Source organism: Triturus cristatus, chromosome 7, assembly GCF_964204655.1.
Source record: "Triturus cristatus chromosome 7, aTriCri1.1, whole genome shotgun sequence".
Taxonomy (NCBI): Eukaryota; Metazoa; Chordata; class Amphibia; order Caudata; family Salamandridae; genus Triturus; species Triturus cristatus.
In genome coordinates, this window is record NC_140590.1 from 515,921,910 (window position 1) to 515,944,879 (window position 22,970).

General features: G+C 41.1%; 1 long non-coding RNA gene across 1 annotated transcript; it reads left to right on the forward strand.

The window, feature by feature from the left end:
• Positions 1–701: 701 nt before the first annotated feature.
• Positions 702–9,176, forward strand: LOC146810000 (uncharacterized). Its single transcript, XR_014965614.1, has 3 exons — positions 702–862; positions 2,482–2,591; positions 8,258–9,176. It is a non-coding gene; the product is annotated as an uncharacterized LOC146810000 (long non-coding RNA).
• Positions 9,177–22,970: the final 13,794 nt, after the last annotated feature.

Here is a 22,970-nt window from a genome sequence, read left to right on the forward strand (position 1 = left end):
CCAACTCTGCGCAACAGTAGGGAAAGTGTTGGACTTCAAAGTCCAATGCCGCTTTTCCTAACGCATCTCGTTGTAACGGCATGCATGGTAAAGGAATGCGTGGTAAAGACGCACTTGTTGCAGTGGTCGCGTGGTAACTGCAGCGCGTGGCTCTACCGTCGTGGTAAAGGCTGTTTCCCATCTCATCACTAATCAGAATTCTAGTTGGTGCGTTACAAGGGGTTTCTACTCGATGCAAATAATGAAGAACCTGGAAGAAAATTCAGATTACAAACTGGTTATTGCTACCAATTGCTTTCAGTTTTTTTTCTTTTAACTGGTGCAACACTATATGTTTTTTCTGAAGGACATGTATATATGGTACAATATAGTGCTTGGAATGGATTGCCAGAAGTGTGGGTACTCAATACAATCAGAGTAGCTAATGTCTATTCATAAGTGCGAGTTACCCTATCAACAGTGAGGAATCACTTTCAGGTTCAAGCGCAGAAACACGGAAACGTGTCAGTGTGAAGGGTTCTGCATCAATGGGTTTTCGTTTCCGATCTGAAAGGACTTCTGCAGTTGCGCTTTCACTTTACTGGGACAGACACCACATCAAAACACGTGGCAGATTAAAAAAATAAAAATATTTGCTGTGAACTCAAAAGGCTGGATGTTTTCCTGTCGTAGACAAAGGCCTTTAGTTGGGCTGAGGCGACCTTTGCAACCGGAGCTGGGGAGTGGCGCGGGCGCTGCCGGGCATGGGTGGCACCGCTCTCTGATGTTTGCCTTGGCAGCTCTGCCCTCTGCTGACGCAGGCCAAATCACCAGCCTCCCCAGCAGAAATTGCGGCGCGTGCCCTGAGGTGCCACACCGAACGGTAAATGTAACTGTATTTATATAGCGCTTCCAACCCCTGTCAACGCGCTGAATAGGAAGGAAAGATTAACGCTTTTCAATCAGAGCTAGTAAACGTTTTCTTAAATTAATAACTACTTGTTGACTGGTGAACCTCGCACATTGGCTGGGAGGACAAAGTTCCCGCCCACTGCCACAGCCTATCCTGCCGTGATGTCGCAGTTTTACTCCCTCTGGAAGCAGCAGTTCTGACTCATGGTGATCGTCCGCCTCCACTCCCACCTCCTGTAAGGGCAGGCCCGGCTCCAGGAATCTTTTGTTGGGTGGCCAAGGGTGCATTTGGGTGGGCCACTGCGGGCCCAATTTGTCTTCTTCTAGCCTACAAGCCCTAGATTACATTATATTTACTTGCAAACAGTCACCAGTACACAACGGATCAATTCTGTGTGTATAGAGAGCATGTGGAGAGTTATTTGAAAGTAAGAGCGATGTCTGGATGTAAGTGCAAACCCTCAAATTCCAACAGGCCAGGTTTCAACACAAGTACTTCCAGGCCCGATTATCCACTTTTCGACCATACCTCTCCTGTGCACCTTATCTCACAGCTGGACTTGGGCCCCAGCCCCATATCAGCCACCATCCAGCTCTACTTTCATTATTCCCTTAAAAAACATTAGTAAAATCACCTTCAAACTTAAAACATTAAATATAGAAGTAAATATAATTAGAGCACACTTTAAAATATGTTCCACAGTTGCCCTAATGACCTGATTGCTAATTATATAAAAACAGAAAGGCAATGACAGGGCCGGTTTTATCGCTGGTGCGAAAGCCTTTTTTGGCGCCTCACCCATGAACTTTTTCTCCGCAGATACCATTACTACCACCCTCCAACAGTGCCATTCATGTCTCTGTAGCCTCCTCTCATATAAATTTCACTTGTTGTATAGCGCTACTCATATCAGTGTAGGGTGTCACAGTACTTTACATCAAACACACATTATACAGAGACAAAAAAATCATAAAAGTATGTAATTCCGGTAATAGGGAATGTCACATGAGCCAATGAGGATTACAAGGTGTAGGAATTACATGTCATCCATACTGGTGGGCAGTATAATTTAAGAGGGTTTGGGCTGGGGAAGCACAAACTCAGGATTTAAAGCATACCACAGTGGTTGGGGGTTGTCTTTACTAATAAAAATGTATATCGACCCAAACTCTTTTTAGCAACATTAAAATAATGAAAGACTGGGGAATTTCTAACTTTATAGTAACACAAAAAAGTGAAGTTCAAACTATACCATTCAGGTTTGTATGCAGCTCTTTGATGACAGTTCATAGGCCACTGTCCTATGTTAGGATTGTAACTTTTGAAGTGCAAGTAACACAAGAATCTCTGTGCCAAAGGCCATAACCCACTGAGCTATCCAAATAAAATACAGCTTATCTGCATTTCAAAACTACCAACAGGTAAAGGACTGCTCTCCAGCAGGATCATTAATCACCAGTTCTCTGGACATGTTTTATTGTTGCCTTGCATCCATGGCCATGATAATGATGTGCCTTGCTGGGCCTGTGCAGATTTTTAAAATAAAAACAAACAGTAACACTTTCTCTTACCTTCTCCTTGTGTCACAGCCTGATCTGAGAAGCAGCTGCAGGAGTCAGGAAAGGTGAATCAGAATAAACAAACGTATTTTCTCTAATGCTGAACAGAAATGGAAATATCCACGCAGCAGCACAGGACGGTAGGCAAAAGTTACTTGTGTCAAATAAAGAATTTGTTCCCTTCGCCATGCCCCTATTGTACTTGTATACACAGCCCACCCGAGCCCAGGCCCAATCACGCATCTCTCAGAATATGAAGAAAACCAACGTTCGGAGGAACGTTTCAAACTAAAGTGCCCATTTTCTATTGGCCATCATATCCTCACTGCGAGGGCCAAGGCTCATGTTTGGGTGGGGCAGGCTCATGTTTGGGTGGGCCTGGCCCACCCGGCCCACCGTCTAGAACCAGGCCTCTGTAAGGGGCTGGGCAGATGGTTACACCTCCCCTGTTTCACTGCTCCCAGGAGCCATCGAAAGCGGCAGCTGTTTGCAAGCTACTGGCAGTGAAAACCCAACCAAGGTGCCGGTGTGGTCCTTTTCCTCTAAACTTCTTCTTCATGGAAAACTACTTTGAAGATGGTGAATGTGATGCTGATTGTGGAGCTGAAATAGATGTTGGCTGTGATGGTGATTATGTTCTCACTGTCAGGGTGAATGTGGTGATAAAGGTGGGGGCATCTGTAGGGCTGGTGATGATTTTCAAGTGTATTAGGCTCTCAAATGCGCCGTGAGTTTTGATGCAAATTGTGACTTTAGACCTTGGTGATTTTGGATGCTGTGGTGATTTTAGATTTGATTGTGATGACTGATGCGCTGGTGATTGTTTTGTTGTGTTACTCTTGTTTAGCGCGCTCTCACCTGTGAGGATATCCTGCTGTCGTGCAGGTGCATAAGGCCAGCTTTCAAAACTGGGGAGGAGCCATGTCTTCAACTTCCTGCAGAATTCAAGAAGTGTGGAGGGGGCTCTGATGCAGCGCTTAGAGACCTTTCGTGATTAGCGCTTTATAAATGTAATCTAACATTAATATGATGTGTAGAGGGAGGGCACTCCATGCTTTAAAGGCTTCCGTTCTGCTTTTGTGGAAGCATGGGACGCATGCTAGTAAGAGTCCAGCGAATCAGAGGTGTCCGGAAGGAGGATGGAAGTGAATGCAGCTGTTCATGGAGGTTGGGCCTGTGCTGTGTGATGCTCTGTATGTGTTGGTGTGGACTTTGAACTGTACGCCTTGTGTATCAGGAGCCAGTGGACCTCCCTCAGGTGTGGTGTGATGTGAGACCGGTGGGAGCAGTTGAGGACGAGTCAAACCCATAACTGAACTGGTCGTGGCGCTTAAATAAGAGAGGTTAATGCAACTGAACGCAATAGTACTCATTTTATAGCCTTCAAAAAGATGAAACACGGCACCGCCCCTACCAAAGGCAAGCACGTTACACACACACACCTCTGAAAGGGGGCTCAACCCTACTCAAACTTACTTTTTAAAAAAGGTAAATGAAACTTAACAACCATTAATCATGAAGGTCAAGTTTCTTTTCAGCCACACATGTAAAAAGTCTGTGTACTTTAGGGAGAAGGTGCTTTAGGCATCTCAGCATACGAAATATTTGAAGCCCTGGAACTGATTGCATACATACACCAGGGCATTTTACACCATAGGTTGCTCCAACAAAATAGGCCCGGCAAACAAATTCAAAAAGCTACGCTGATTGGCCAGACAGAAAGCAGTCTAGTTTGTGCAAATGTCTATTTTCAACGACCAGTACTTGCTAATAGCTGTGCAAACGTGCACCTAGAACATTACCTGACCTCAGTGCATCATGTGAGCTTCCTTTAGGAATAGCAAATACTGATCATGTATTTACTAGTATAGAGTGTCTGCTGTCACGCTCTTGAAACGTTATAGCACTAGAATATGACTTATTGCTCGTATGAAAGCCAATTGCTGTCGTTTTATCGACAGCGGAAGGATGAAAGATGAAAACAGCCCTGCCGGGACTCTGTGAGCTGCAGGTTGCTCACACACGTCTGCAGACTAAGCTCTAACCTGCTGCTGTGTTCTAGAGTGGATTTCACCTCAGGTGACAGGTGTTGTTTTCTAAAAACGTCCTCTTCTAGTCGTATGGAAGGCCATAAGTGATTGGTTTTTTTTCCTTGAAGGATGTAGGAGGAACAAGAAAGCACGAGGGCGATGTATGGTTCATTCATTCCTCCCTCTCCGATTCCACTCGGCTGCGAGGTTCAGCTGCTGCTCAGATCTCTGACTCAGACTCACTCGCCCACATTCAGCATCCGCCTAGTTAAACATTAGCTTGCATCTGCGCGCGCCAAAGAAGTGGCTTTTTGGGCAACAGGTGTCTCGTGCTGCTGATCTGAACTTTTGGCAGAACACATTATTGGCGGTCTCTCTGCCTCATTCACAGAACGTGTCACTCTTCCCACAATGCTGGAACTGCTTCTTTCCAACAATTGTGCATTGTGCAAACGTTTATGTGACCTGCTGTGCACGAGAAACGGACACGAGTAGGGCTAGGTCGGCCAGACAGGAAGTCGTGTTGTGCGCCAGTAAAAGGTCACTAAAGGTCAAAGTGGCATGCGACAAAAATCGTTGGCAAATGACTCCACTTGCTCCCTGTGCTAGCGGTTGCTGGTTCAGCTGCTGTGCGAGGGTGCGCCGGGTCTGCCAGAGCTCTACCTCCCCACAATTTGCTTTGGATGTGGGTGATGGTAGCAGACGGGTTTTTCGTTTCCATTTTTACAGCAGTACTCATGTAAACCTTTGTGAATTCCTTAACAGTCTGAAATGTACTCCGAATCTAGGAAGAAACATATAATAGTGAATATCCGACTATTGTTTCTTGTCAGTTGTGTATGGGGCCAAAGTGTTTTTTTGCAAATATATTTGGAATAATACCTGGGTCTGACAATTTCCATAGCAGCAGCGACTGTATTCCTGTGAAGGTTTCATCATCACTGGAGGTTCTCCTGTTTTCTTGTTTTGCTGTCAGCATCACCACATCTTCAACATATCAGAAGCTAATATTCTTTTGGCCCTGAGGATGAGAGTGAGAACATGAATAGGTCTTGAATACTTCCCTTCTAGGATCTCTGCATTTTTGCTCAAATCCACTCCTAGATGTAAGAGTTCTGATGAGGGCTTAAAACCTGGAAATTTTGATAATGCTTCAGAATTCTGCCTGCTCTCTCGGGGCTCAGAATACCTTTCACTATCTGGCATTGGACCCCACAAACACGGGAAACAGCATCAACAATGAGGTGTTACCACACCTGTCTTTACCACGCACATGCCTTTACTATGCATGCCTTTACCATGCATATTCTGTTATAACGATTTCAGGCGGTAAAGGCATATGCGTGGTAAAGGCAGTCAGGGCTCTAGCACTGTAGTAAGTGGGCGGAGGTGGTAGGGGTTGGATACTTCCTCTCTGGGGAAGAAACAGCTTGCTGAGTAGTTTTTAAGATTTTAAGTTGGCCTGGGGGCTGGGTTTTAGGGCTTAGGATAAGGGGTCCGGGTAGTTTTTTGGGCTTGTGGCCAGGTTGTTTTTAGGGCTTGGGACCAGGTTTCAGGGCTCAGGGCAGGGTGTCCAGGTCATTTTCAGGGCTGTGGGCCAGTTTTTGGGCTCAGGGCGGGGGGCTGGGCTGTAACCTATACCACACATATCCCTTTGCCCATCATGCCTTTACAACGAAATTCGTTACATGAGGCATGCATAGTAAAGGCATGCGTGGTAAAGATGCGGTTGTGGTAAAGACCTCGTTGTTAATGCATGTGAAGTAATTGAACACATGGTTCTGTCATGCAACCTATAAGCATTAATCTTGGTGCGACTGAAAGCACTGTAAATAATCAAACCACTATTTTAAAATTACATTGCCCACAAAATAAGATAGGCTAATGCAAAATGCGAAAAAGAGATTTTGTGTTTTAGACAAACAAGAGAGTTAAAAATATATCTGTTTAACAATAGACATCAGTGCAAACCTGTTTTTATAAATTGCTATTAGAAGAATACTGCTCCCAACTCAGCCAATACCTGCACATTGCCTTTCAAAAAGAATAAGGTCCTGATTTAGATATTGGAGGTTGGGTTACTCCAGCACAATGGTGACGGATATCCCTTCCACTGAAGTATAAATACCATAGGAAATAGTAGTAATTATATTTCGGCGGATGGGATTTCCATCACCGTTGTGACAAAGTAACAAGTCCGCCAAGATCTAAATCAGGCCCCTAAATCTTAGTCACCATGACGTCTCTAATGACTCTATCGATTAAAACCATTTGCTGACTTACAAGCAGCCTATAGATTTGCTGATTCCTAAATTACACACTGCGAGATAATTAATTATTAGTTGGGGTGAGAGTCCACCACAAGTGATAAAGGCACTAACTTGTTAGGTCCGGTCAAAGATTTCAGTTATTTAATCATAAGCTCAACTCCTGATAGATATGGCACAGAACAGAAAAGATTAACTGTGAGAAAATGTATGCAGCATTGAAAAGTAACAAAACAGTTAAAAAGTCAAAAACACAGCAAAATAAAAATCTTACTCTAATTTCGAAAAATAGAGTAAAAAAGAGACAAAAGTCCAGTAACATGGACCAGCAATATGAATTTTTTAAAGATTTAGAGAAACCTAGCACCAAATAGAGCAAAGCACTAATGGTAGTCAATGGTTGCAGTTGACTGGCACCTAGGGTCGATTTGAGGTCAGCCGTGATGGAGCGCCGGTTAGATACATCAACTAAGTTTGAACCGGTCAGATGTTTTACCGTGTGACTTGTTTTATTTCCTGGAAGTAAAAGTCTTTAGCGGGGCAAGGCAGCAGGCTGTATATGGGGAAGTAATCACAAAGTTGGATAGGTGGTGGAGGAGGTCCTGCTGAAGTCATTGGCTTTGCTGGTAAAAGCTCCTAGCTGGAGAAATTCAAATTGGGCGCCCTTGGAAGTCCTCCTGCCGGCCACATACTTTTGGTACCTTCTCCCAGACAAAAGTTTTACCTTCTGACTTAGGGCCAGACTTAGATTTCGCCGTCCGCAAAAATATAAATCCTAAATTTCAGCAGACAAGATATCCTTCACCCAGGTCACAGAGTATCGTTCACACGCAGATCGGACAGTGGACCACTAAGCAATAGGCACCAAATCAAAATATTAAACGAAAAAATATTTCTTAACCCAGACTGGAATTTCTTCCATGTGCAAAAATCACAAAGGTACCTTCTGTCCAAAAGGACCACCCCGATCCACAGGATCAGTAAATCAAATAGACTAATATTGTGATTGCACCACTATCGTTCAATATAGTCAAATAGTCCACATTGAGTTCATTGAATAATTGAATATCCGTCTTTATTGGTAATTGACGTTGGCGGATATGAACGCTTATGTTCTGATCTAAATATTCTCAAAATCTCGCACACTTTTTTCTTGTACATTTTTAGTCTCTGTACATTTGCTGGTGTTTGATGTTGGGCTTTATCTGAACAAATGTAATACCAATAATGTCTTTAGGATGTTTACATTGTGTGGATTCATATATTTGTCTTTAGTAAGTGGTCATACATATGTCAACCTCTTAGGAGCAATAAGCATATGGATATCAGTTTATCACCATGGATTTTTTTGATACTACCAAAAATGTCACACGTCTATTTTTCTATATGACACCATGTTATGTGTGTTTCGTCTTAACATGTTATTGTGTTTTAATATGTTGTATATGTATATATTTATGTTTTGGTTTACATATTTTTGGACTTTTTATATGTGTTTTAATTTTACAGCCCTGAAGAAGTTCTCAGTGGAGAACGAAACGCGTTGGCTGTCTATACTGTTGTATAACAAGAGAAAGAAGAACGTCAATTACCAAGAAAGACGGATATTGAATTATTCAATGAACTCAATGTGGACTATTTGACTATATTGAATGACAGTGGTGCAATCACAATATTAGTCTATTTGATTTACTGATCCTGTGTATCGGGGTGGTCCTTTTGGACAGAAGGTACCTTTGTGATTTTTGCACACGGAAGAAATTCCAGTCTGGGTTAAGAAATATTTTTTGGTTTAATATTTTGATTTGGTGCCTATTGCTTAGTGGTCCACTGTCCGATCTGCGTGTGAACAATTGTCTTGGGATCCAAGAGGCACAATTCAAACCAAGGTACTGTTTTGTACACATTTGATAGGAATTGATATAACTGTATGACCACAATTGTTTAAAATATGTCTAAATTCAATGACAATAGGGAGGAAATGGCCATGGGCCTTTTCTCCAATGCCCAACCGAGTAGTTCAAATGTAACTAAGGAGAAACCTAGTGAGGGTCTAAAAGTCAAGTTTCAAAAATTGGAGAGGCTAAAGAAACAAGAAATGTTCCGCTGGTGGGACGGTATCACCCTACAAAAATACCTCGATAATCAGAAGATTCCTCGTGGGTTAAGAATACTCATCTTCCCGACATTTGAGGACTTAGATGAGGAGGGACTTAAGGATTGGGAGGACAACTTACAACAAGCATCGAATACTATGATGCGTATTCTGATCTGTCACTCTGACAAAAAAGTAACTAGTTTAAAACAGGATATAATTACCTTGGAGAGAGAAATCGAATGCTCAAACTTAAAAGAAGTAATTAAGAAAAATGATGAGGTTTACGATAGGGTGATAGAGTCCCACCAGATATATTTGAGAGACAAAAAACTTAGAAAAATCAAAAGAGACGACAATGACTACAAACATGGACGTATTTATACCTTTGCCCACAAGTTTGATAATGTGAAGCCGGGAGGGGAAGGTAAAAGACTTAGAGAGGAGTCGACTGACTCCATATCAGTAAGTACCGGCTCAATCTCCTCAGTTGAAAGTGGCACATCCCGGGATGAAGGCGTAATATCTACAACCACCCCGGTACAACATAATTTTTTATTAGAAATGGAAAGGATCAGGCTTGGCAACAAAGTGGTCCAAAAAGATCAAAAACAAGGAGGGGAGGAAAGAAGTGGCAAGCAAAGAGGAACAAAAAAAGAAACGAACCACGCTATGGACACCAGGTCCAAGAGAATGTAGCTGAAACTCCACAGGTTAATGTAGAATCCAAAACACTTACAATTGTGAATTTATCCGATCGTGTTCTTACGAATTTTGAAACTGAATTGTTACTCAGGGGTTTGAGTTTTTGTCCCTCCCAGTGGGGAGATCCGGTTGAAATGATGATCAATCTGTTTAAGTTTGTACGTTTACTGAAATTAAAAGATCATTTTCAAAACAATCCTATTAGTAATCACTCTAATGTACAACCGATACAGACAGTGACACACACTGTTTCTGATTTATTTAACTTGCAGATGTTGTTATCTATTTCGGGTGAAGACCATTATTCAATTCAAGACATTAGAGATGATCTAAACATTACAGAGAACTTAGGGGTTTCCAGTGGACTTAAAACTCGTTCTAAATTCATACCCAGTAACACACACAAAAATATTGATCTTTTTAAAGAAAAAGTCACCAAGGATCTATATCTATTGATGAACACATTCGGTAAATATGCACAACATAAGTGTAACTTGACCAAGAATGAGAGAAGGGCTTTGGAGAATCTAAGGGAAGATACCTCTATAACCATCAAGGAAGCAGACAAGGGGGGGAATGTAGTTATCATGAATACCATCGATTACACGGCAGAAATAAGAAGGCAGCTTGGGGATTCTAATTGTTATCAACAATTGGTTGATAGCCCCATTCCCTCCCGTACCAGATATATAAATGCTAAAGTCTTTGATTGGGGTGAGAGCGGTCTGCTTTCGGAAATGGAATGTAAATATCTGACTGTCAACAATCCCCTTGCACCCTGTATATACATCCTTCCGAAAATTCATAAGGAAGGTGTCTTCCCTCCAGGTCGCCCTATCATCTCAGGTATTGATTCACCTACGGAACGACTTTCCCAATACGTGGATGGTTTCCTCCAGCCCTTTGTTACTAATTTGCCTGCCTTCATACAAGACACTAGGGATATCTTAGAGAAACTGGATGGCCTAGCTTGGTCGGAAGATCTAATGTTTGTGACTATGGACGTGAGTGGTCTGTACACATGTATCCATAAACATTTCGGCATGACGGCCGTGCATTCCTTTTTGGCAACACGCACGGCCGATCATGCAGAACATAACGAAATGTTGATGGAGATGACAGATATCATTTTATCACGTAATTTCTTTCTACATGAGGGCATTTGGTTCCATCAAATTCAAGGAACTGCGATGGGAAGCAGGTTTGCTCCCTCATACGCCGGCCTTTTCATGGGCTGGTGGGAGAGGGAGCATGCCTGGGGAAAATATGCCTCCCCCTGGATGGACATGATTGTCTTCTGGGGGAGATATATTGATGACATTATTATGCTGTGGAAAGGTACCTCCAGTCAACACATGGAATACCATGCTTTTCTGAACAGCAATCCCCATAATGTACATCTAACCCTTAAGTATAGTCAAACCAACATTGAATTTTTGGATATTCTTTTTTATATCGACCAAAACAGGATACAGAGTACCATCTTTCGCAAAAGTACCTCATGCAATAGTACATTACATGCAACCAGTTCCCATCCCAAATCAGTCATTAAGAACATACCATTTGGAGAAATGGTACGTGTACGTCGTAATTGCAGCTCGGATGAGTCATTTCGAGATAACATTAGGGACATAAAAGAAAGGTTTAGACAAAGGGGATATGCTGAAGACATCTTGACAAAGGCAGATTCAAGAATTAAGAATGTGACTAGAGCAAGCACCTTACAAAAACACATAAAAACCAAATATTCAGGAGTAGAAGGGTCTCATCTAGCCTTCATTACACAATACACGAACAATAGTGCCAGACTGTTTAACATACTCAAACGACATTGGGGACTACTTTATGAGATACCGAATCTGAGAGAATATGTTATGGCTACACCCAAAGTCACATTTCGGAGAGGTAAAACACTTCGTAACCTGTTATGCCCCAGTTATCCTAAACATACAAGCCTGAAAACATGGATGCCTACTACACCAAATGGTTTCTATACATGTTTGGGCTGTAATGTCTGTTTATTTGGCAAAAATAAGATCCAAAAATTCAATTACAACACAACAAAAGAATATGACATAAAACAGTTTATTAACTGTAAGACAAGTTATGTTGTATATGTCTTGGGTTGCGACTGTAACAATGTCTATTTAGGCAGTACAGTGCGACCGCTCAAAATGCGCATCCAGGAGCACGTAAGAGCCTTAAAGAATTATGACCTAAAATATCCTATGACCTACCACATGAGAGAACACCATAGTGCCAACTATCGAATATGGTTCCATGGTATCGAACATATCGCTCCCCATCCTCGAGGTGGGAATAGAGAACTTACCCTCCATAAAAAGGAGGCCATGTGGATTTGTCGTCTTAGATGCATTGAGATGGGCCATAATACGGAAGATGAAATGCACTACCATCTGTGAATGAATACTGTTCCATATCATTCTTTGCATTTCTCTATGGATCTCTGTACACTCATACCCGGGTAGGATCCTGTGGGTATATGAGGATTAATACTCATTGCTTTTCAAACGGATATTGCAAAGCTATCCGTATATCAGGGCAATATATATGCACTCTATGTTCTTACAATAGGCAAAATATGTTACCCAGCTTGTATTTTAACATGGCATTCTTAGCCGTTACATCCTATGAATATTAGTTTTTACGATTTACTAAGATGCACTTATGACATTTGATGCACATCTGGTGTTCTCTATTATGGTGACTATTGGACATGGGTTAATTGGACAATTATTGTTTTGCATTGTCTTTAGGTTCTGTGAACAATATGTGACCTGCTGCCACTATTTATCGGCATACTGTAATAATAAGTCACCATTCCAATATGGCGGTTTGGTGGATATTTACGGTCTACCCGCCACAAGCTCTTGTTTCTTGTATTGACTAGTTTTCAAGACGGAATTATAGTTTTAGACGCATGTTGGATACCCCCTATTTTTGAATATTGGGGATTTGTTAGCTACTTAGATTCTTGCTTCAGTCCATTTTCCTTTTTTTATTTTAGCACCAATAATTTGTTGCTTTTCATTCGTAATTATGGACAATTACCGTTTCATGTGGTTTATATTGGATATGTTCCCATAAGAAGTATCATTTAAATGTGGTCGGTTATTATATATTCACACCTTCCTAATACAATGCACACTCCAATATGGCCGACGTGTTCGATACTCATGATGGGGTTTAAATATAGCGAATGTTGGGACGCATCATTGACGTAAGACGCACGTTCGATGCGGTGTTTAATGACAACTAACTCAGCGTCGGCAATTTTGAATCCATAGCGGGATTTCGCGTGGTATGGAATCGATGGCTACTGTGTTACCCTCACACAAGGTAAAGACGAGCATTATATTCAACTGTTTCCTGATAGTCATTGTTTGATCTACGGTTCTATTGAATACAGTCCTGTATATTTGAGGCGCATTTTGTGGTACGTGTCATCGATTACGATAGAATGTCGTTTATCATGCATCATAAAAATCATAGGGAGGGTCGATGCCTAGTATGCATTCAACTCTAAGTACAAAATGCTTAACGACTTTGATGTTTCTTAAATTGCTTTAGTTTCGGTGCAGCTGTTCTTTACTATGCACAAGGAATATCACATTTGAGATTGATGCCTAGAACTAGTACAATTTCGAGTAGTCACGTTCTGTCATTATGATGTCTTTGAAATCGGGCGTTTCCCGTGTTGGTGTGTTTACTTCTATCAAGGACTTAAGTTGATTAGATGAGTTCGGTACAGTGGATCGTATTGCTTATATCCGTTTCATATTCACTTCTTGCGATTTAAGAAAGAAAAAGAAATAACTTTCTATCACTTGGTGTGCTAGCATTTTCCCTTATATAACCTTCGAGAATAGCCAAATGTTATTGTTTTAATGGATAATCGCGAATTTTGTTAAGATACTGATACTATATTATAACAGTTTGACGTTTTGAGTAGGTGCTAATGGTCATTGACTTTTAAGCAACACATACTAATATATTGCGTCATGATGGTTAAATCCAACTAGGTAATGCCGTGAGGTCTCTGTTCAAATTATGTAACAAGGAAAGTCCAGTGACTATCATATCACCATTTGAAGATAACAATACAATATTGAAACACAGTTACAGCGTTCGATTCAACCTATGAGGTAGGCGGATGGTCACATTTTATGGAATTTTAACATAACTTGTATACATATTTTCTAGTGATATTTTGTGGTAATTACACTGAGCACATATATCTTTTGGTTTTGTGTCTCTTCACAGTTGAGTCATAATTATTTGGCGGACAGATCTATCCATACTAGGACATGATGGTCGCAAATACTTTATCTGTTCGTTTGTGGAAATCTAAAAGGGTATGTTTATCTTATTAATAACAATGGCATATTGGCATCTTTGTGTGTTTGCATAGGGACAAATGCCCCCTCAGAAAATCATTAACCTTCTGAATCACACTGTTATCAATAACTTGGCGGATATGAGGGCTTATGTTCTGATCTAAATATTCTCAAAATCTCGCACACTTTTGTCTTGTACATTTTTAGTCTCTGTACATTTGCTGGTGTTTGATGTTGGGCTTTATCTGAACAAATGTAATACCAATAATGTCTTTAGGATGTTTACATTGTGTGGATTCATATATTTGTCTTTAGTAAGTGGTCATACATATGTCAACCTCTTAGGAGCAATAAGCAGATGGATATCAGTTTATCACCATGGATTTTTTTGATACTACCAAAAATGTCACACGTCTATTTTTCTATATGACACCATGTTATGTGTGTTTCGTCTTAACATGTTATTGTGTTTTTAAATGTTGTATATGTATATATTTATGTTTTGGTTTACATATTTTTGGACTTTTTATATGTGTTTTAACTTTACAGCCCTGAAGAAGTTCTCAGTGGAGAACGAAACGCGTTGGCTGTCTATACTGTTGTATAACAAGAGAAAGAAGAATGTCAATTACCAATAAAGACGGATATTGAATTATTCAATGAACTCAATGTGGACTATTTGACTATATTGAACGATAGTGGTGCAATCACAATATTAGTCTATTAGGTCACAGAGTATCCCATCCGCCGAAATCTAAATCAGGCCATTAGTCTCTATTTTGGAGCTTGGAATCTTCTAGATTGCAAAGCTGTGGTTATATCTAACAATGACTTCCACAAGGATAGATACCTTCTCGCTGAGGGTCCGCCAAACCAGATTTTCTGCTGCAAAGAAGCTCAGATCCAGCAAGGTTGTCCTTTGGGTGAATAGCCTGGGATGGTTAGTACTGGTTCTCTGAAGGTCTGGAAGTCCAATGATTTTCTAAATCCCAGGTTTTCAGAAGTGAGAGAAGTCCAGTTAGGCACCTCCAAGGGTCCCAGGACCTCTGCAACAGCACTTGGGGGTCAAGGTTCACTCCAGCAAAGACCATCAGCAGGGTCCAGTCCAGTTTCAAACTTCTAGGCTGGGCACTTCAGGGAAATGACTTCTTGCAACTTGCCGTGGTCCTGTAGCTACATAGAAGGTTAGCCAACTGACCCTTCTAGTCTCCTTCATTGTCCTGGTTTCAAAAGGGAGAATGTCCAGTCCTTCTCAGGTCGCAGACAACAGGTCAAGTACACTTCTGTTCTGCAGCACGCCCAGAAAGTGCTCTGAAGAGAGTACCTTAATGTCCCATCTTTATGCCTGGCATCAGCTATTGGTTGGGGGTGACTCCTGGCCCCTGCCTAATCAACCGGGTAAAAGTTCCTAGGGGTAACCCTACCCAAGTTAGCATCATTTCTGTTTGCCCTGCTGCAAACAATGCCACAGAGCCCCCACTCTTAAAATCCACACTGGAGAATCCCTTCTCCCATTGTGCCGAGCCTGTGTGCCCATCCTGCTGTGTGGCCAGGGTAATGAACAGTGTTATCCTTCTTGGTCACTTTAAGCCAGCTCTGTTGGCAGCTTTCCCCATGGGTGTGATGCCTGCCTAACTGCAAGGATAAAATCTGGGGTAGTTTCCAGTGAATCCTTGGCATAGGGAATCCAATTTTAAGCAATCTACGTTTCTGGGCCCAGTCCAACTGGCCTTCCTGCCAGAGGAACAAAAACACCTCCACACACATAGGCCTTTGTCTCCACTCAGGGAGCAGTTTTCACACCTCATCTGGGCTAAGCACTCACAAGGCTACTGCTGGAGAGCTAATGCAAATCAAAGGAACTTCAGGGAGGGAAAATATAACTTGCAAAAGTTCTTTTTCTGTAATATTTCTTAAAATCAGAGTTCACTATTGAGTTGGGCCATTAATAAATATTTAATGAGTGGTTTACTCATATTTCTAGCTGGTCCTAATCAAAATATAGCAGAAATATTATTAAATATCACTCCCTAGTGTTTTTTTATGGGCCATCCAGTCTTGCTACAGTGAAAATAGCTTTTGGGTAGTACTTACTGTACAGACATGTTAACTTTAAATTTCTACTTGGTATATTTTTAAATACCATGCACACAGTCTTGTGAGATGCAAGGCTTGCATAGGGCTGATTTATTACTATTTAAAAGGAAGGGTTTTGCTTGTCAAAAGGGCTATTTCATATAGTATAGCCTCATAGAAGAGTTGAATAAAAAATAAGCAAATCAGGGATTAGTCAATTTCTACTTGTTTTAGGGATCAGAGCACATACATTGGCCACTGGCCACTGGACAGTCCATGCTCCCCTACCAACCAACATTCTCCAGTCATTTCTTCACCCTCTTCTCTCCCCACCCCTGCCTTACCACAGCCCCAAATATATTTTACCACTAGGTCAAAGCAGATGGCAAATGTATGTATGAAACCCCATGGACAAGGGAATGCCATGTGGAATACCAATTCTGGGTCTACACAGTAATTCCCCATTCCATGGGGTTTAACTCCTTCATGCCTGGTACTGGTGCAGCTTGTAATCGGGGCCTGGACATAGATGACATGAGGTGAAAGGCTCAGTTATCACATACCACCACATCCACAAATATAGAGCAGAAGTATTTCACCACATTCAAACTTCAACAAAAGACAAAGAATGCAAGATTCCATCATATTCTAAAAGAGGTAGCGATGGTAGTGATATAATATTGTATTGGTATAGCACTTTCCGGACCCTTGACAGGCCCAAAGGGCATAGCTGGCAGAAATTTGCTTTGTTTTATGTTTTTTAATGTTTTCATACTCTTCATTCAGATGAAAAAGAGAGTATCCCCTCAAATCAAGGGAATAAGGTCATTAGACCAAATTCATCAATATTCTCCTCAGTGTATATTCAGAGCAAAGAAAAATAAAGTCAAGTGCATTTAATTATACTTTCAGACCAAAAAAGGAAAATCACATATTTCCCATCACACATTCCATACTGCACTTGCAAGACTCAGAAAAAAAGCCAATGTGAAGACCAGATGTCTAGAAAAAAATATATATAATTCTAATTTGATGACGTAAAAAAATACATTATATGAATAGTTACACAGAAACATATTAAACATACTAAAACATACTACAAATAAATACAGGAGAAAGATTGTTTTAAGAGAACTCAATCTGCCGTTATGCAAATGCATCACTACCTAATATATTACTGAATAATGATGAATTTGGTTGATTATGTAAAAATGAATGTCCAGTGTAGTAGATCTTGGGACAATACGTTGTTGACGTGTTTCGGTGGGATGAATTATAAATTCCACTTTCTTCAGGACTGTAAAACATTTATCTATTCCATAATATTAAAATCAGATTTTACACCAGCAGAGAAAAAACTGTAAATAGTGCATAAAAACATAATACATATGTTATGTAACATATTGTAAACATAACAATAAATTACAGCATTACCTGCATGAAAGACAAGGATAGAACATAACAAATATATAACAACACATACATAAAACCATAGTGTGCTATACCCTGTTGTAGACATCATTCCTAAAACAGACAAAGTAAATTGTGACATGATACGTGATTCAGTAAACAGGTGGCTCAAATCTTCAAATTTATTTATCAGATTTTCTCTATCTAGTACCGTATGGTGTTCCAGAGCACGTTTCAAAATGTCACCATTCACATTCTCATCCCACTACCACATGTATTTCACACTTATTTGTGCAGGGCATCAACCTAATACTTTCTCAAATTGAAATTTCATCTTACATATCGTTTGAAAGAAGTCACTAGGGATTTCTTTTCAATTCACTCCTTGGACATGCATCACAAATGTATCACCATCATTAAACAGCTTTCATTTAATCTTACTTTGATTCCAATAATCTGCTATGTTGATGTGGATGGAATCCCACTAGTAAATCGGAAAAGTTTAAAATCCCCCATTTTACTAAAACAAACTAAACAAAATCTATCTTAAAATTAAACTTATGAAAGTGTGCAGTCTAAAGGTCTTAAAATCATTTTAATGTTTGCGATTGTTTCGCATCAATTCCCATGTAAAGTATTTTCTTGGGCCTTAGTTTCAACAAAAAGATTTGTAAAGCCACTTGCCCAAGCCATCTTTCCAGCATTATATTATATTGTGCCACTTCTATCTTCACACTTCTCTCCTACACCGTTGTTTAAGTGTCCCTACAAGCTTGTTTATGACACAATTTCTGCCATATCCACACACTGAAACACTTCAACCATTGGTCGGACTGCACTCACAAACTTCTGTCAAATCAATTAGGACTGAATGAATAAGATATTGATCTTTCACTCATTTTCTCTTCAAATTCAGGCAGAAATATAGCAGCAAAATGTATTAAGTGCATAACTCTGGTTCTGATGTGTGACATCCCCTAAGGGTAGCAGTGGTGTCCGATGCCCGACCTACGTGTGAACTGAGAGATTTCTTAGCTATGTGAAGCCTGGACATATACTTTATGTCTAACCAGAGGCATACCTCTCCCACCTAATGCAAATGTCTCTATGATCAGTTTCTCAGAGTACATAAAAGACAGATGTAGAATTTAACATATGCCTTGTTTGTTTTTTCTCCAGAATAATGTCTATGCAGAGGCAATACGTTTGCATTCTCCTTGAGTAAGGATTGCATTGGGGTGTCCTACCTCTTTGAACTAGTAAAATGTAGCAGACAAATGCTAGTGAATTAAATGTATTTGTGGGTGGTGAGCGCACACTAATGAACAAATTAGAGTGAAAACGTTTTTTTGATATGCGTGCAGCGTTGCAAATATGCCTGCATAGCATATGAATCAAACCTAGTGAGTGGCCTAGTACTTAGAAAGATTACTAGGACTGCACTCTGCACTGCAAATAAAGTATTTCTTACATTCAATTCTAGTTTTTAATCAAAGCGATTTTCAAACAAAATATACATTGTCATATGCATATACTTTCATACTTTTCAATTCTTGACATGAACAAACTGAGATTGACAAAATTACATGTTTTCTGAACAAAACATAAATTGACTTAAAACACCCAATGCATTTCGGGACTCTGTGTCCCTTCGTCAGGGGTATGCTGTGAAAAGAAAGCAAAAAGGAGAAAATTTCAAGGTCTGCACTTTTGGGATCAGATATGATATTAAGTGCTATTGTGATTTGTAACTGCACTGTGCTCCCCTCACCAAAGTGATTAATGCACATTCCGAATTGTTTGTCGTACCTGATTATTCAGCGCCAGTACTCTAGACTTCACAAGATCCAACCACTATAAAGAGAAACACTATGTTGAAGAGATATATATAACTCTGCCATACCAAGGCCAATCAGAAGTTCACTATAATCCACTCCTACATACCTGCCACCTGTATTTGTAATAATCGGCGCAGTTCTCTCTGTTATCCTGTACGATATTCCTAAGAAATTGAAAAAGCTCAATAATTGTGACTGTCATTTAGAACAAACAGAAGACACTGTATCGTTCCCTCTAAGAATCATGCCTTTTTACTAATGGTGTAAGTAAATTGTATTCTTGGGTCTATGGAATTTAATGTTCATATGTTGTTGATCAGAGCTGGTTCTGATTTGTTCCAAATGAGGAAGATGTCGTCTATGAATCGTCGGAAGAATATCAATCCTTCTTGCCATGTGAGATCTGACAAAATGTAGTCATTTTCGAATTTGGCCATGTATGTGTTGGCATAGACTGGTGCTCCCGGAAAACCCATGGAAGTTCCATTTAACTGTCTGTAAAACCTCTCATTCCAATTAAAGTAACTATTCTGTAAGCAGAATTCCAATAATTGTAAAATGAACATTTGGGTATGTTCAAGTTTTCTTGTCTAAGTCGGGCCCATTCTACTGCTTCAAGTCCGTTAGCGTGTGGTATAGACGTGTAAAGTGCTACCACATCAATGGTGCACAAAATCCAATTCTCGGTAGATTGATTTTTGATCGTTTGTAAACTTCGTAAGAAATCCGTGGTGTATTCTATGTAAGTTTTCCAACTCTGTACAAATGGTTGAAGAAAAGCATCAATGTAGCGTCCTGGTTTCTCAAATATGGAATCACATGTATCCCAGGCAGTTCATACACGTCATGTGAGATGGTTGTTCATAGCAAGTGACACGGAGAGTTTTTTTACTCATTGAAGACAGATTTGAAACGCCCCGTTGAGTCTATCATATTCGCGCACCTTGCACCACAACTAAGGTGAGCCATGATTCTAGAGTGTCTTCTGTTTGTTCTAAATGACAGTCACAATTATTGAGCTTTTTCAATTTCTTAGGAATATCGTACAGGATAACAGAGAGAACTGCGCCGATTATTACAAATACAGGTGGCAGGTATGTAGGAGTGGATTAAAGTGACCTTCTGATTGGCCTTGGTATGACAGAGGTATATATATCTCTTCAACATAGTGTTTCTCTTTATAGTGGTTGGATCTTGTGAAGTCTAGAGTACTGGTGCTGAATAATCAGGTACTACAAACAATTCGGAATGTGCATTAATCACTTTGGTGAGGGGAGCACAGTGCACTTACAAATCACAATAGCACTTAATATCATATCTGATCCCAAAGGTGCAGACCTTGAAATGTTCTCCTTTTTGCTTTCTTTTCACAGCATACCCCTGACGAAGGGACACAGAGTCCCAAAATGCATTGGGTGTTTTAAGTCAATTTATGTTTTGTTCAGAAAACATGTAATTTTGTCAATCTCAGTTTGTTCATGTCAAGAATTGAAAAGTAGGAAAGTATATGCATATGACATTGTATATTTTGTTTGAAAACCGCATTGATTAAAAACTAGAATTGACTGTAAGAAATACTTTATTCGCAGTGCAGATTGCATTCCTAGTAATCTTTCTAAGTACTAGGCCACTCACTAGACAAAGGCTAGTGAAACCATATTCTGCTGCCAAGCTAAGCCTGGATTTGTCAAAAGTGCCTGTGTGATAGGTTACCAATGTAAAAGCATTGCACAATGAAAACATTGCTTTGAGCACTACTTTTTGCTGTGCTACAATGACATACTGGCATCTGTGTTGGATTCCTGGTGTCTTTCTTGTGCGCCATTCAAGGTTTCCCTTTCTCTACCCAGACCAGGCTAATTGTTATAATTGAGAAAAACAATTTAGAAAACATGGCCAATCTTCTCAAAGGAATTTTGGAGACATTTGTAACAAAACGTTGCATTTTATAATATACATTACCCTTCAAGGATTTAAAAACAACATTCATATTTTAGTGAAATTGACACTTTATGTGCTGTGGAACTCAGAACAGAATCAAAAGAATGTTTGGTAATAGAACATATGCTATTAAATGGCACCATTTCTGTTACTTTTGGACTGACCTCTTTGCAGGACGTTTCCCACCAGCCACACTTTTTCTGTGTTCTGGAGTTTGAAGGGATACTTGTATCTTTTGCTTGCTTGCTAGAACACCATTTGCTACAAAGTTTTTGCATGGCAACTACCTTTTCTGTCAGTTGATTAGGCTTGGTGGCTTGCTGCCTGTATGTGTCTTCGCAGTCTCATAGAACTTCTCATTGTGGGGTGCTAACAACATCTATTTGACTTTGATTTAGAATAAAGCACATTTCTGGTACAGTAATTACAGTGGCGTAGCTGGGGGGGGCGGTGGGGGTGGTCCGCCCCAGGCGGCACTATTTTGGGGGTGGACAAAGGCATTCAGATAAGGCTCGGCTTGCTTTCGTGGACGTTCGGGGACGGGCAGCGAAGGAATAGGACTCGAGCAATGTCCTCTTCTTTTTACGTCTCGCCTAGCTATTGCGTTTACGCAATCGCTATGCGAGACTCTAGTAAGAGGGGCATTTCAAAGTGCTCCCAAAAGTGGATTGCATGGTGAGCACGCGCACAATCACGTGCATTGTGCCGCCATGCAATCCGTTTGGGGAAGCGCTTCAGCCCACAGGCGCGTGCACGTGTAGCCACAGCCTCGGCATCATACTTCAAAGGGTCCGCTCCCCCGCCTGGAATGTGCTCCCCCGCCCCCGCCACAGCATGCCACAGAGGTGGCTTTACAGCCGGCAGTAATGCACATTTGCCTTCTGCGCTGTTCATCTTTGGACCTTTCCAGGTGCTGGCATGGCCTCTCTGTGGCCCTGGAGGCAGCATTCAGTCGCCATTTGCTGAATTCTAGACTCTCTCCTCCTCAATTGCCCAGAGGCGCCGACAACTCTCCGCCATCGCCTGCTCTTCACACTCGTCATGACTCATGGTCATGCAGTGCCTATAATCATAGGGGAGGAGGCGGACACCCTGTCCCCAGCAGGCCGCCTCCTCGCCAGACTGCGCTGTTTACTGTAGCTGCCGCGTGTTTTCACTTTTCAGAAAGGCTGCAACCAAACAGGACGGGCCCGATTCACAGAATTAACTTAAGACAAAATCCTAAACTTACTACTTTTGGTATTCACAGAATGCACTTACTACTTTTGGTATTCACAGAATGCACTTACTACTTTTGGTATTCACAGAATGGATTTACGACTTCTAACTTTACGTCCACACTCGGGCCGGAAATTCCGACCCAGAGGCGGAGCTTCCGGCCCGGAGGCGGAGCTTCCGGCCCAGAGGCGGAGCCTCCGGCCCGGAGGTGGAGATTTCGGGCATGGCTAAATCTCCGCCACTGGCCGGAATCCCCACCTCAGGGCCGGAAGCTCCGCCTCTGCCTCCGGGCCGGAAGCCCCGCCTCCTGGCCGGAAGCTCTGCCTACGGGCCGGAATTTCAGGCCCGAGTGCGGACGTAAAGTTAGTAGTCGCAAATCCATTCTGTGAATACCAAAAGTAGTAAGTGCATTCTGTGAATACCAAAAGTAGTAAGTGCATTCTGTGAATACCAAAAGTAGTAAGTTTAGGATTTTGTCTTAAGTTAATTCTGTGAATCGGGCCCGACATGCTTATCCGACATTTTACTTCCTGACACGAAAAAACTTCTGCTCAGAAACGCTTCTACTATTCTCACCAAAC